Source organism: Cnephaeus nilssonii (assembly GCF_951640355.1).
Source record: "Cnephaeus nilssonii genome assembly, chromosome: 11".
NCBI lineage: Eukaryota > Metazoa > Chordata > Mammalia > Chiroptera > Vespertilionidae > Cnephaeus > Cnephaeus nilssonii.
The window spans coordinates 54,141,443-54,155,707 of NC_137082.1; the positions used below are offsets into that span (position 1 = coordinate 54,141,443).

Here is a 14,265-nt window from a genome sequence, read left to right on the forward strand (position 1 = left end):
GAGAACATTTCCTTCTGGTAAATGAAATGAGCGAGCTTGGTCATCGGGATCCACCCGGCAGCGCTGGCCCAAGCAGGCTCCTCTGGTGGCAGAGCGTCTCCAGACGCTCCAGCGGACTCCCCAGGGCCCCGGGGCAGCGCCACGTGGAGAGCCCTCCGCTGCGCTTTCCCCAGGGTTGCTCAGCCGTGTGGGAGGAGGCTCTGTGCCCCCACACCACGGAGTGTGGGAGCGCGTGTGCCTGGCGCGTTGGTGGGCGCGGTGCGCCCCGGGCGTTCGCTCCCAGTGGACGCGGCCGTGGACTCTTGGACCCGTGGACTCCTGGCAGCCGCGCGGGGGTCCTCGGGCCCTCGCAACCCGCGGCCGGGCGCGAGGGGGCGCCGCGCCACCGCAGCGGAGTGGATCACCGAGGCCCGGCCGGGCCGGGGGCGGCGCGCGGGGCGGTGCCGGACTCCGGGGGCAGCGGGCTCCGGAGACGCCGCGCTCCGCCCCGTGGAGGCCGCCTGGCCAGGCTAGCCGAGCGGCAGCCCGCGGAGTCCGGTCCTGAGGTAAAGTTGCGTGCGCGATGGGGCCGGGGGTCTACACCGGAGGGGTCCTGGGGCCGGAGCAGGGACAGAGGTGGGGAGGGTCTACACCGCAGGGTCCCGGGGGGAAAGAAGCGTGGGCTGTGGAAGTGGCCGGGAGTCTACACCGCAGGGTCCGGGTTCGAGCAGAGGGGGTGGTGGGGGAGGAGGCTCGGGCACCTGTCCCAAGCGCGATGGTCAGGCGCCGCAGTTTCTACCGGGCTGTGCGGTAGGGTGGGGGAAAGAAGATTGGGGAGAGTCACTGGAAGAGCCTGCCTCCCCCCTCCTAACCCCACCACCACCACCACCCCGGTCACTGGAGCTGGGGTTGGGGCTGTGCTGGGCGCCGCCCCCAAGCACCCGCGTCAGCGAGGCGCGGGCTCCGGCCACTCCGTGCGCTTTCATGGAGGTCCCAGCGTCCGCGGCTCCAGACCGGTTCCTGCAGCCGCCCCGTCGGTCCGCGTCGGATCTGCCTAAGCCCAGGTGAGAGCAAGGACAGGGGCGGGCAAAGCGGCGTCTGCGACGTGGGGTAGGGGACCTGGGGGGAAGGTCGGTGGGGGGTACCCGCGTGGGCTCTCCAGGCGCGCGTCCTGGCTGGGTTGGTGGGCGCACCGGCTCCGCGGAGAGGAGGTGGAACGTGGGCGAGTCCTCCGCGCGCTGGGGCCGGCTCCTCACCCGTTCCTGCCGCCCCTGTGGTAGTGAACGTCGCCCCCATGCGTACATACACACGCACTCACGCGCGTGCACACACATACACATGCACACACACGCACACGCAGGGCGCCCTCCCAGCCCTGCCTTCTCTGGCCAGGGTGCGGACCTGAATTAGGCTGAGGGAACCGCGAATTCTACAAACTCGCTGCCTGAGCCCAGCGGCCAGGGAAGCGTAGGGGCTTCCACACTGGCCTGCCGCGCAGGGTGCTCTGGATGGGGTGCTCGGGCTGGGGGCGCAGAGAACAAACCAGGGCTTGGACAGTGGCCCCCGGGGACGAGGAGGACGAGGCTGAGTAGGTCTCAGATCTTGGCACGATGGCAGGGACAACGCGCAGGGTGAGTTGGGCTCTCTCTGCACCCCTGAAACTCCTCCAAGCCCGCATAGTTTCCGGGGATCCGTGGCATCTGTGCACCCCCAAGTGTTTGTGCTCCAGCGGTTTCGAGGTAACTTGTGCAGCCCCCTCCCAGCCTGCCTCGGTTCAGCAGGTTCAGTTTCTGGCTTCTGACTCTTGGAGCAGGGCCACGGTCGTGGACTGTGACTCCCTTTTCACGTCTTTGTCACGTCTGTCAAAACCACAGCCCAGAGTCGGTTTGGGCTGGGTGGGTTCCACTTGACCTTTACAGAAATCCTCCTCCCCCCCCCCCCCCCAGCCTCCTTCCTCCTTCCTGGGGCTGCAAACCCCTGCTGCCTGCGGCCTGTGCTCAAGGCCAGTGTTTGGAGCAGGTGGCTGTGAGTGGATTTTGACTCCCTGGGAGGTGGCCTCGGAGGAGCCCCAAGTGCCCGCATGCTGGTTTCCTCCTCAGCCCTGCTCAGGGGCAGCTGCTAAAGGGGGTGTCCCGTAAGTGAGCTCCCCAAGGTCATCCTGTCTACCGGGACATGGAAGCACGCAGACCAAGCCGAGTTTTCATTTCTGCTGAGAAATGCAGGCCAGGTGCCACAGACCCCAGGCAGGTTTAAGCAAAAGGAAGCCCTCCCCCCCGTCTCCCCCCTTTTCTTCCCCCTCCCCTCCTTCCCACCCTCCTCCCCCCATCTCCAGGAAGCGCTGCATATACAGCTGGCCTCCAAGGCTCCACTTCATTCATAACTCCCTCTCAGTCAATGGGGCGGAATCGCCCTGGTTTCTCTTAAACCAGTGGTCAGCAAACTCATTAGTCAACAGAGCCAAATATCAACAGTACGACGATTGAAATTTCTTTTGAGAGCCAAATTTTTTAAACTTAAACTTCTTCTAACGCCACTTCTTCAAAATAGACTCGCCCAGGCCGTGGTATTTTGTGCAAGAGCCACACTCAAGGGGCCAAAGAGCCGCGTGTGGCTCGTGAGCCGCAGTGTGCCGACCACTGTCTTAAACCGTGGATTTTGGAGGCATCGCGCCACATTGGGGTGTGAAGTCCACTTGGCCGCGGGTGCTGGGTCCCAGACCAGCGCACACGCTCGGGATTGTACAGTGTTGCCAAGGAAAGACGGGTTATATCTGCACCTTAAGTAGGGACACGTTGTGAGAACAACTTTCAGATTCTTTCTGAGGCCAGTGCCAAATAGTGTTCTGATGCCTCTTAAATTTCTATATTCCACTTTGCAGTAGTTTTTTTTATACCTTGAGATTTCCATAATTTAAGAAAAAAAAATGGGTGTTTTTGTAGGCACGGAGGGAAAAGAGGAAAGCGAGTTCTTAGCTGGTACGGAGCGGGGGGGGGGGGGGGGGGGGCGGGGGCTTTGCCGTTTTTCTTTTCAATGCCTGGCACAGAGTCCCGCGCAAGCCAGATGCTCCGAAACATGTACTGGTGGATTAATTGAGTTATAACGAAGAGTTCCCACCCAGGGTGCGGCTGGCACCGCATTACCATAATTACAGGTGTGCGTGCCGTAATTAACAGGTCGGACAGAGCGCACAGGTGGATAGGAAATGACAAAACACTGGGTTTCCGGGCAGGTGGGGCTGAGCCTCTCGGGCGTTTTGGCAGCCTGGGCTGTGCAGCCTGGTCCTCTTCCTGTCCGGGCGGTTGGCTGCTCGTCCAAGGAAGCTCCTCTTACTCAGGCACCAGGAGGGCAGGACCGCTGCGGGCGAGGCTGGGGCGGTGGGAGGATGTTCTCGCTTCTGCAGATTTCGGATGTGTGGGGGCGACAGTGAAGGGGGGAGCAGATGGGGCAGCGCCAGGGTGTGTGGGTGCTGGGGGTCAGCATGAACGGAAGGGGCGCCCAGGAGCTGTGTGATGAGGACACTAGGGGTCTCGGGGGTCTGAGGAGAATGGCACGCATGTCTGGACATCTGAATGCATGTCCTGATGGCAGCGTCATGGGAGATAGGAACAGTTTAGGGCCCCACTGCTGCGAGATCTCTCACCGTCACATGGCACACCTCATCGCCAGCGTCCAGCCGGCTTAGGGTACCGAGGGACAGCCTCTGGGGCCGGTCGCGGACGCGGGCACTCGGTCCACGTGGCTGGCTGAATGGTACCTGCCTTTCAACTGTGATCTATCTGCACGCCACGGTGAGGGCCACTCAGGGCTCACTTGGGCCACATCACCTTTGCCACCCGGCACTTTCCTGAGCGCTTCAGCGCTTCTCTCAAGGTGAGCGGAAGTGAAGCGGAGAGACGGGCAGCCCGTTGGCTCTTCGGCCCCCTCCTCTGGGCTCTCCCCTGGGTGTGCCTGCAGCCCTCCTTGGCCTCCCTTTGCCCAGCTGGTTTGTTTGTAAGAACAAACCTAAATCAGAAAACTTTGAGGAGCAGCCAAACCAAATGTCAGGTGAAAACAGAAGCCACGGGGTCCACTCAGTCAAGAAGTTGTAGGAGGAATTCATACACAGCCCAGCCCTGGCGGGTGTGGCTCAGTTGGTTGAGCGTTGTCCCAGGCACCAAGAGGTTGCAGGTTCAATTCCCAGTCAGGGCACATGCTTGGGTTTCGGGCTCAAACCCCATTAGGGGGGTGCAGGAGGCAGCTGATCAATGTTTTTCTCTCTCCCTCTTAAACATTGGTTCCCAATGTGGGGCACAATTTTATTTTTAAGGGGGGCAATTCGAGAATGAGTTATTAACAGTGAATTTTTTGCATTTCTTATGGTTCTAGGGGCCTCATATATAGTACCTAAATATATATTATGACATATTTATGCATTTCAGTTTTCTGTGATATGTTCTGGAACTTTATTTGCTATTTTTCATGTCACTTCATAGTAATTATTATTTTTAACCATTTCTTAGCGATTTCTTCCTCAGTACTTTAACTGTCCTTTCCTCCTTTTATTTTTCTCTTTCATGGATGCCATGATCTTTGGAAGCTTGTTTAGACCAAGTTGATGGCCTTTTAGGCTTCCTCCACATGAATAGGAGTTCACTTTTTGAATAATAAGAATTATATGTCACAGGGGGGCATCAGAATTTTAGAGATGCTTAGGTGGGGCATGGCCAAAAAAAAAGTTGGGAACCACTGCTCTAAAATCAATTTTAAAAATACACATAAATGGTCCAGCTCAGCCTCTCCGTGTGATGGGTGAGGTCAGACTGACCAGCGATACACAAACTGGGGGCCTTGTTGTTAATGTGCCCTCGGAGCCCATGGGCGTGTTCCTGTGAGGCAGGTGTGAACGTCCTGGGCCCCATGAGACATGGGCCGCTCTGTTGACACACATCCTCTAATTCCTCCCGAGTAGGACGAGGACTGACTGCCGCCCCAGACCTCTGACTTGCAGAAGATTAAACCTGAAAAAAAAACAAGTCAGGGATACATTAGTTCTAAATGCAACCACTCAAGATTTTTATTGGATTGTGTGTTCAGAAAAAGACTACTTGAAGTGTGATGTACAAATGGTACAGAAGACTTCTATGTCACGTTATTAAATCAATGCAGAAAGACCCTGACAATTCACAGAGCAAAACTGTACAGGCCAAGGGCTCCCTGGCCCACTCCCAGCACTGCTCTGAGGTCCCCTTGTGCTCTGTGGGCGGGGGAAGGGGCGGGTCCCTGTGCTCTGCTTCCTCCACCTCTCCTCCTGGAAACCAGGGCATCTCTTGACTTAGGGGTACCTCCCCTTGCCTCACTGGCACACCCTCCAGGCCACTCCTCCTCTGTCCCCAACCTGGGCTCAGCCCCACAGGACAGCCTGGCCGGGTGAGGAAGGCCGCCTAGCACAGGGGTGGACCGAGCCCCGGCCAGCATTCCCAGAATGCAGTGACCTTCCTGGATATTTTTAACTATCTCAGGTATTTAAACGGTGGCGTGGAAGTCTTATCTTAGACTCCAGGAGTATTGAGCACATGAAAATCAAAGGCTGGTACTGTGGGGCCAGCAGAGCCTCAAAACCCTCAGGCTAATCTGAACCCATGCAGCCGTTTCGGTTAAGTTCTAGCTTGAAGAGGTGCATTTATTCCTGTAAAGGAGTCATTCCTGGCTCCGTCCTCTCTGGCCTGAGAAGGGTGTGGGCGACAGGGAGTCTGCCTCCAGCTGCCCAGGCTCCCAGGACCCCACTAAGTACGTGCAGAGGCACTCAGATCGCCTTCCCTCTGAGTTCAGCTTAGTGAGCTCTAGAAATTTCCAAGAGAACTTAGTCTTGCCCCCAGCCCCTGTGACAGAATCGAAGTTTGTGCTCTGCTGAGCTGCAGCCCTCCTGCCCAGCAGATTCTGGTCGTCTCCTTGGACTTAGGGGGCTCAAAGGAAGCTGGTAACAGCCAGGAAGAGAATCCCCCTCCTGTTTTCTTTCTTTTTTGGGGGGTGGGGAAAGTGTCTCTGGAGAATAACAGGAAAAGAGTGCATGACAAGTTTTACATCTGGATATCTCATTTCATACCGTAGCAATTAATGCAATGGGCTGAAATGCTTAGGTGAAATAAAATGCATTACAATTACTGCCCGTTATCCGGATTAGCTGCTTAGTCACAGGACGGAGCGATCTTGCATGAGCCTCGGTGAAGTGGGATTTGATGTCACTCATCTCCTTTCCGGAGTGTTTAGCTGGTTCACAGTTGCTTCGAGAAAATGACAGTTTCTGACTGTGGACAAATTCCCTTGAAATTGTTTCCACTAAAAGAAAAAAAAAACACATCTTTTAGATGAGGAATGATAGGAAATATATATCCTTGGCTTCTTTAATACGCAACAAATTAGAAGTAGAAAATTCTAGAGTCTCGGGAAATGCAGACGTGTGGGAGCCGGCGGGCAACACTCGGGATAAACAACTTGGGTTTTCTCTCTGGGAAACCTGACGTGTTGTTTTTCTGAGAAACCTGTAACGATGGGGGGCTTCCTCGGGGCTCCTTCCTGCCAGGAAACGGGGGCCCCCGTGTGAGCTGTGAGGAGACTGTCACAGCAAGGGAATGTGCCATCGAAAAACAGCGCCCAGCCCCAGGGACACGTGGGAAGAGAGTGTGTCGTGTTTTCCAGATGCAACAGTCGTGGTTTTAACCACCGGTGATAGCTTGTCCTCTGTATAAGAGAAGTGCCTTTCATCATAGGAGACTTGGAAATATCCATTAAGGAAAAGCATATATGTGTGTTTTTTTAATCTTGTGCAGTGCTATGCGCCAAGGTAATGGATCCTAATTTTTCCTGGTATTTCCTTCCGTCTCTTTCAGTGTTTTTTGTTGTTGTTGTTCATCCTCATCTGAGAATATTTTTTCCATTGATTTTTAGAGAGTGGGAGGGAGAGATGGAGGGAGGGATGGAGGGAGAGATGGAGGGAGGGATGGAGGGAGAGATGGAGGGAGGGATGGTGTGTGTGTCTGGGGGGCGGGGGGAGAGAGATGCGAGAGAGACACATCAATTAGTTGCCTCCTGCATTCGCCCCAACTGGGCCAGAAATAGAACCTGCAACCCAGGCATGTGCCCTTGACTGGGATCGAACCTGAGACCCTTCGGTGCGAGAGCTGATGCTCTAACCACTGTCAGTGTTTATATACAAATTACACACAGGTTTGCATACACATACACTCTAATGCCGTCCAGTCAGACAGTGCACTCCCCAGACTCTCCCCATTGTTGGTCTTGCTAAGCCTGTTTTACTGATGACTTCATGGGAGGGAGCGGAGAGCAGGACTTCGGAAATGGAGACTGAGGACGCTGAGTGTGAGCTCTGCCCCGGGACAGCTCCCTGCCTCTGTGATGTGGGTGCCCTTCCTCCCGCACCCACCCTGTCCATCTCCCCCACCCTGTGCCCCCGGCCCAGCAAGTCACCTACGCACAGACCAGCACTGATGGTGGTTGTCAGTGGTGATGGGATTAAAGGTATTTTTTCCTTCTATTTTACTTTTTGTTGTACGGTCCAACTTTCCATTCTTCCCATGTGTTAGCTTTATAAATGAGACATTATTTTTTATGGCAATGAATTTCTAAGGCTCATTTAAGCAAATTAATGTAGAGAAGAATAAGAAACATCCATACATTCGCTTCTGAGGTCTAACAGGATCCGAGAGAAGTTCATGCCCATCCTGGGAGGCCCCTCCTCTGGTGCCCGGCTGCTGATGTAACTCGTGGGGTTTTTGCCAAATGGACACGTGCAGACTTCCTCTGTTGGTAGAGGCTGAATTTCAGGGGTTTGTATGATGATGCGTTTTGGCTGAATTAACCCACTGGTCCTGGTGAGACGGCTGTCTCCGTGGGGTGCGCTGTGAGGGCTCAGGGGACAGGTTTGGGGAGGACCAAAGTGCTGATAAGAAAGTCGAGGCAGAGCCCGCAGCTGTAGTCTGATGACCGGGATACTGGGAATCACTTACTTTTATCCCGCACCTGAAAAGCTCTAGACCTCATTGGACACCCAGCTCAGACACATGAGCTTGGGGTGGGGGGCAGGGTGAAGTGCCTGAGACCTGGGAGACAGCGGAGCAGCTGCCCTGTGGGAACCAGGCGGGGCCGCATACTGCCCACTGATGGCCCTTCCTCTCTCTCCATGGGCCCAGCCGCGGGGCCCCCAGGTCCGTGGCCTCTGCTCTCCTCTGCCGTGTGCTGTGCTCATTATTACTTATCATGCTGACGGTGTGGGAACGAGACCTTCAGGTTATCCCAGGTCACTGTTTTCTTTCCAGAAGTAGCTGAAGGGGCCCTTTAAAGTTGAGTTAAGCGGATGCTAACGCACGTGCACGTGGTATGAACAATGTGTCATTTGCTCTTGCTCATGAACGTTAAATCGCCCGTAAAGACATTCTCCCGGGCCTGTGGCGCGGGCGTTGGGAGGGGTGGCTGAGCTTGCGTGCACACCTCTGAGGGCGCGTTGGGTGAGCGGGAGGTGGCCTGGGCGCTGTGGGGAGAAAGCCAGGACCACAGGGCACGCTCGCTAGTGCAGGAGTCACTGGTTCTGTTCTCGAGCAAAGCAGAGACCTGTGCGGGCAGGTGGGCAGCTCCCCAGCTCCAGTGTTTGTCGGCTCTGCTTATGGCCTCAAAGCCATGTTGTCACATGCAGTTGTCACACACGCTGACACACATATCACACAGTTTTCAAACGCAGTCGTCACGCATCTGTCACACGTAATTGTCACATGGCCATCACGGCTGTCACACAGGCCGTCACACGCTGTTGAGCGGTCAGCAGGTGTCCCGTGGTGTCACGTCAGTGGTCACACTGAGCTCACGGGGACGCCTTGTTGTCTGTCGTCCCCTCAGCACCCCACTGGCCCCACAGTGAACACAGGACAGCTGCCCACAGTCTCCCCGCCCAGGGCCCTGGGTCCCGTCGCCTTTCCCCACACACCTCCTCCACCTTGGCCCGGAAGACTCCTTCCTTTGTTCACAGTTTTGAACCTTTAAAGGGCCCGGTCCTGGGGAGGGTGCTGTGAAGCTATGGGAGCAGGACAGTGGGTCCTCCCAGGAGAGAAGGTTGTGGGACAGAAGCAGGTGCCCACCTCACCTCCTTCCTGCGGTGCCTGCCCCGTGGCCCTGCTGGCCACCACCCCACAGGACAGACTGACCCTGAGTCAGAGGGGAGGGTCCCTGGGCCGAGGACAGAGGCTCCGGGCTCATCCCAGCGGGAATTTAGTGGCTGCAAACCCGTTTGCTCTCCCACCCAGGAGCCACGTGACGGGCACCCTGAAAGAGGACTTGACAGCAGCTCCCTGTCATCCCCACGGAAGTGCAGGCGGAAACCGCAGGCGGGACCCATGGGTGAGGACGCCACGGGTGAGGGGGTGCAGTGCGGCAGGAAGAGCGTCCGCCCCCACGATGCGGCCTTGGCGAGCGGCCGAGGCTGCTGCTCACCCACCCCTCCTTCCCCCTCATCATCCTGAGCCAGGTCTCCGCACTTTTCCCAACAAATATGCATCTCAAGTGAGAAACTATTTGAACTGAAGAGAATATGTTCCTGAAACAAGTGATACAACTATTTATTTTTGGAACTCTGGCAGTTATAGTCAAATTACATAAAAATTAAATGGTCCCGGGCTCACTCCAAGTAGATTGTCTCCCCGATGAACCCAAGTTCCTGCTGAGCTCCCACACAAGCTCAGGCTGACCTGAAGCTGCTCTTTCAAGACTGCGTTTCTTTCTGCCCCCGACACATGGGATTGGTAAGAAGGGTCTCAAACTCCTGGACCCTCTGCATTCCCAAGCCCGTGTCCCCAGCCCAGCTGGCGTCTCCCGACAGGGCAGACTCACAGACGTGTGTTCACCAGAATGTAAAAGTAGCGTTTTGTTGTCATGGTGGAAAGAGTCTGCATTTGGTTCCTAGGACTGTATGGAATGAATGATGGCACTTCACAGGCAGGTCTCACCTGTCCTTACACAGGGACACGGATCGCTCTCACTACCTGATGTCACAGATTTTTTAAATTCCTTCTGTTTCAAAAGTTACATTTCTTTAATATAATCATGTGGTTACAAAAAGGAAAAGGGAAAACATCTGAGTGACGGGAAAATCTTCTCCTAGAATCCTGAGCCTTCTTGTTTGCAAAGCAATATGTGACAGAGTATTCCTGGCGCTGGTTTTTAAGGTGGCTGGTGTGTGGATACAAAAGTATCTCTTCTGTCCATCTGGCTGCTGCTCAGAGAGCTGCCCTATGGGGAAAGGGTTCAGGCTTCTGCCCAAGAGGCTTCCACCAGCTCCCCTACGGCCGGTTGACATCAATTTGAGTCTTAGAGCTTAATTCTCAGGATATTAAAGCCAATAAGGATTTAACACAAAAGTACATTTATCATACTGTCATTTCATGGAACTTCAGTCTTATTATATAAAAACTATACGATGTCATTTCCCCTCTAAAGTTAGAATAATTTTATTCTTTATAGATACTACAATTACTTGTATCCTTTGTTTAAAAAAAAAAACGGAGAGAAAAGCATAACAAAAAAATACAAATTACTTAAAATGTCACTGCCCACACCGACTCCATCCGGAAGCTGCTTTAAGCACCTGCCCGCCCACAGAGAGAAACAGTGTGTACACACACAGTCACACGTCTGTGCTGGGCCTGCTTTTCCTGTCAAGCACCACGTCACGGGCATCGTGCCCCAGAGTTGAAGAGGACGCGCGCAGAAGACGCAGGCCCTGCGGGAGAAGCGGGGGATTTGTGAGGAAATCATCGGGACCGTGGGTCTGCTCTCCCACCCAAGCCTGGCACAGCGCCCGGAGGGAGTGGCCCTCGTGCCGGGAGCAGGAGGGTCAGGGGTTCCGTTCTGTGGGTGCGTCAAGAACGCTGCCGTCAAATGGCAGGACGGTTTCCGCAGCGGGAGGTCTTCACGCGCCGGGAGCTGCTCCAGGCCTCGATCGAAGACTGACTTCTACAGAAAGTCAGTGGCGGCGTCTCTGCGGAAGTCACGGCTGCGCAGAAACCAGCCTGCTGTCGGGCTGCTCTGCTGCTGGTCCCACAGCGGTGACCTCCAACTGTGCCTGCCGTTCACCGCAGCCCCGAGGGACACTGGCTTAATAAAATGGATTTAAAAAGAAGTGACCAATTCAGAACTGTCATGATTTCAAAGGGAAAACTCAGTATCTGGGACATTTGCTTTGGCAGACCCTCACTTTGAGTTCAGGTATCTGAGAGGTGCTATTTGGTGCCTTGGAGGGCGGCCTGTTCTTCCTGGGGTGGGAGGGCGCCTGCTGGTCTTTCATCAGGACACAGGGGAGGTCTCGGGCCCCTCCTGGGGACCCTCACATAAGGCTCAGGGAATCCTGGGTAGCACTGCTCCAGACTTCCCTCTCCTCAGTGCAGCCCACCCCCTCTCAGGGGCCAGGACACTGGGTCACAAAGGGGCGCACTCCCTCCACCCCCTTCGTGGTGCACCGAGGGCAGGAGAGGGACCCCTGGACCCATGAGAATTTCTCCTTGATGTTCCAAGACTTCTTGGGAGGGAAGTCGTCCGGGCCCAGAGGGGGCTCAGGCCCCACCGCTGGGCAGGCTGGGGACTCGGTCGTTTAGGACAGCAGCTCTCAAACTTCCCAGTCTTAAGACTATTGCGGACATAAAGGAGCTGTTGTGTGTGTTGTATGTACAGCCATGTGAGAAATGATGGGAGCGGGACAAGCCGTTGAGGGCCCAGGCCTGGGGTCCCTTGACACAGAGGGTCCATCCACTGTCCCCAAGACCGTCTGACAGGAGAGACGCTCAGTATGGATTTGGGGGTTGCTGGAAGGAAGGACAGAACTCCCAGGAGTGTTGACCCTCCTTCTGGGATCACCTCTCCTCCAAACTGCTGGCAGGGCCCACCAGTAAGCAGATGGGTGACTCCATCACCCACCGGCCATGCCCGCAGCTGGGAGCTGGTGGTGGTGGGTGGACGGAATTTCTGTTCTGGGCTCCAGAAGCAAAACTGCACATGCAAATAGTTACTTCAGACAAAAATGGGTTTAACAGTACATCTGCAAACACACGTACTAATTATATTTCTCTTACTTATACATTAAAACAGATTTAGCAGCTAGTATTATACTGGAGTACAGGCACGGAGAGACACGCTTAGTCCATGAGAGTATGCATGTTGAGATTCTACAGACTCTACCCGATTGTGGGTGAGGAGACCTAACAGGATTGTATGTGAGGAGACCGGTGAGATTATTTTTGTAAATATAGACTAAATATTCTAAGGTTTATTTGTATGAAACGGAAAGGAACTGGACGAGTCAAACTGCTTTGAAAAGAAGAATAACATCAGAGGAATCAGTCCCCCCAGTTTCGGGACTTGCTATATTGCTATATTTATCAAGACTGTGTCATTGGTGGAGAGAGTTTTACATAGATCACTAGAACAGAAGGAACATCCAGACATGTATGCCCACAAACGTGCCCGGCTAATTTTTGACAAAGGTTCAAAGGTGATTCCATAATGGAAAGATAGACTTTTCAACACACGGTGTTGGAACAATTAGACAGACGCTCATACACTAAAAATCCTGACCTGAGTCCCATACCTTATACAAAAACCAACTCAAAATGGTTTACGGTTAAATGTAAAACTGCACATTTTAGAAGTAAAATGGTAGAAAACCTTTGGGATGTCTGACTTGGCGAATTATTCTTGACACCAAAAGTACAGTCAATAAAAGAGGAAATGATAAATTGGACTTTATCAAAAATAAAAAAACCTCCTACTTCACTGGGCATTTATCCCAGAAGAAAGAAAACCCTTTATGGAAGTGTTTGTAGCAGCTTTGTTCATAATACCCCAATCCTGGAAGTAGCCCAGCTGTCCCTCAGCCTGTGTGGTGGTGTTCAGCAAACCCAGCACATCCATATTGGAGGCATCATCAGGGGGTGGGGGAGGGGGGGATGTCGATACAGCAGGCACCTGGTGACTCTCCAGAGAATTATGCTGAGTGAGAAAAGCCAGTCCTGAAAAGGTACATAACATGTGAGTCCATTCTATACCTTTCTTGAAACAACAAAAGTACAGAGATGGAGGCCAGATACGTGGTTTTAGACCGGACAGCAGCGTGTCTGGACCGTGTCAGTGTGGCCTCCTGGCTGTGAGGTTGGGCTGCAGTTTGCAAGATACCACTGTCGGGCAAACTGGGTAAAGGGTGCAAGGATCTCTACAGTCTCAAAATGTAAAGTTTCATTTAAAAAATCTTTAGGGCTGTTATATGCAGCTGGGCTGTGTGCACCTTGCTTTGTGGATAAGTTATTAGTTACCAAATTTCTATGTGTCTTATAGATTTGGGGATTATACATGGTTCTCATAAATCATAACTGAAAAGAAATCATCAATTTCTCTCCACAACATGGCTAAAAATAGATCTAATTAGCAAGTTTTCAGTTCTGTTCATATATACACTCCAGAAGCCTTTTGTAATCTCTGTAACCTTGACATATAGAAAATAAGTCCATTTCAAAGCAAAATGATTGCACAGAGCTACGTTTAACCATCAGAAAGAAATTACAGAAACGACCTAAGAGTCCTTATCTTTATTTTAAGACTCTGAACACCTCCTGCAGAGTCATGGTTTATTTAAAAGTAGTTCTTTACCTTATTTTATTTTTTACCCCACAGGTGATTTTATCTGTAAGTCACATGACGTTGGTCCTGGGAGGACCGTAAGAAGTGAAAACAGCCAGCAGAGGTGGGTGTGTCTTCATTTTAACCTGTCGGCCGTGGCCCGTGCAGGTGGGTGTGGAAGAAAAGCATGTCTGACTTCGGTCACGTGTTCTTATCGGCGGTCGCACGGCCTGCTTCCTGAGCTTTTCCTTGCGGGCCTGTGTCATGTCCGAGGGCAAGCGTTTCAACTGCAAAGTGAAGCGAGCCCCTGGAGGGAGACCATACCAGCCAGTGGGTTGAAGTGAGGAATCGTCTTTGTGCCGGTCCCACGGCCCCTTTCCCACAAACCAGCACTTCCGGTCCCGGGGTGGCTGATGGAGAGAGGAGGTGAGGGACAAAGGCAAATGAGTGTGACCAAATTTGCAAAGGCTCGAAAACCAAAACGGAGGCAGAGGGCAGCGATCAAAGCCGCAGTGCTGGATTGAGGATCTTGCATCGTCCATAGTGGGAGACCTTTCACATCGTAGAGCAGTGGGCTTGAAGCTGAGACCAAGCCACTGAGCTTCCTCCTCGCTGTGACGCCCTCGCTGTGGCAGCCCA

The 14,265-nt window shown here is 53.7% G+C and overlaps 1 protein-coding gene across 5 annotated transcripts in view; it reads left to right on the forward strand.

Annotated features, from left to right (window-relative positions):
• The first annotated feature begins 494 nt into the window (after positions 1-494).
• Positions 495-14,265, forward strand: part of KCNG2 (potassium voltage-gated channel modifier subfamily G member 2) — a 35,996-nt gene continuing 22,225 nt past the window's right edge. The window contains exons 1-2 of one of the 5 annotated variants that reach the window (XM_079784203.1): positions 495-545; positions 13,681-13,750. The gene's annotated coding sequence lies outside the window, so the exon portion shown is untranslated. Of the gene's footprint in view, positions 546-864; positions 1,044-13,411; positions 13,795-14,265 lie in introns of those variants that run through there. The other 4 variants (XM_079784205.1, XM_079784201.1, XM_079784202.1 and 1 more) reach the window with 4 other exon arrangements.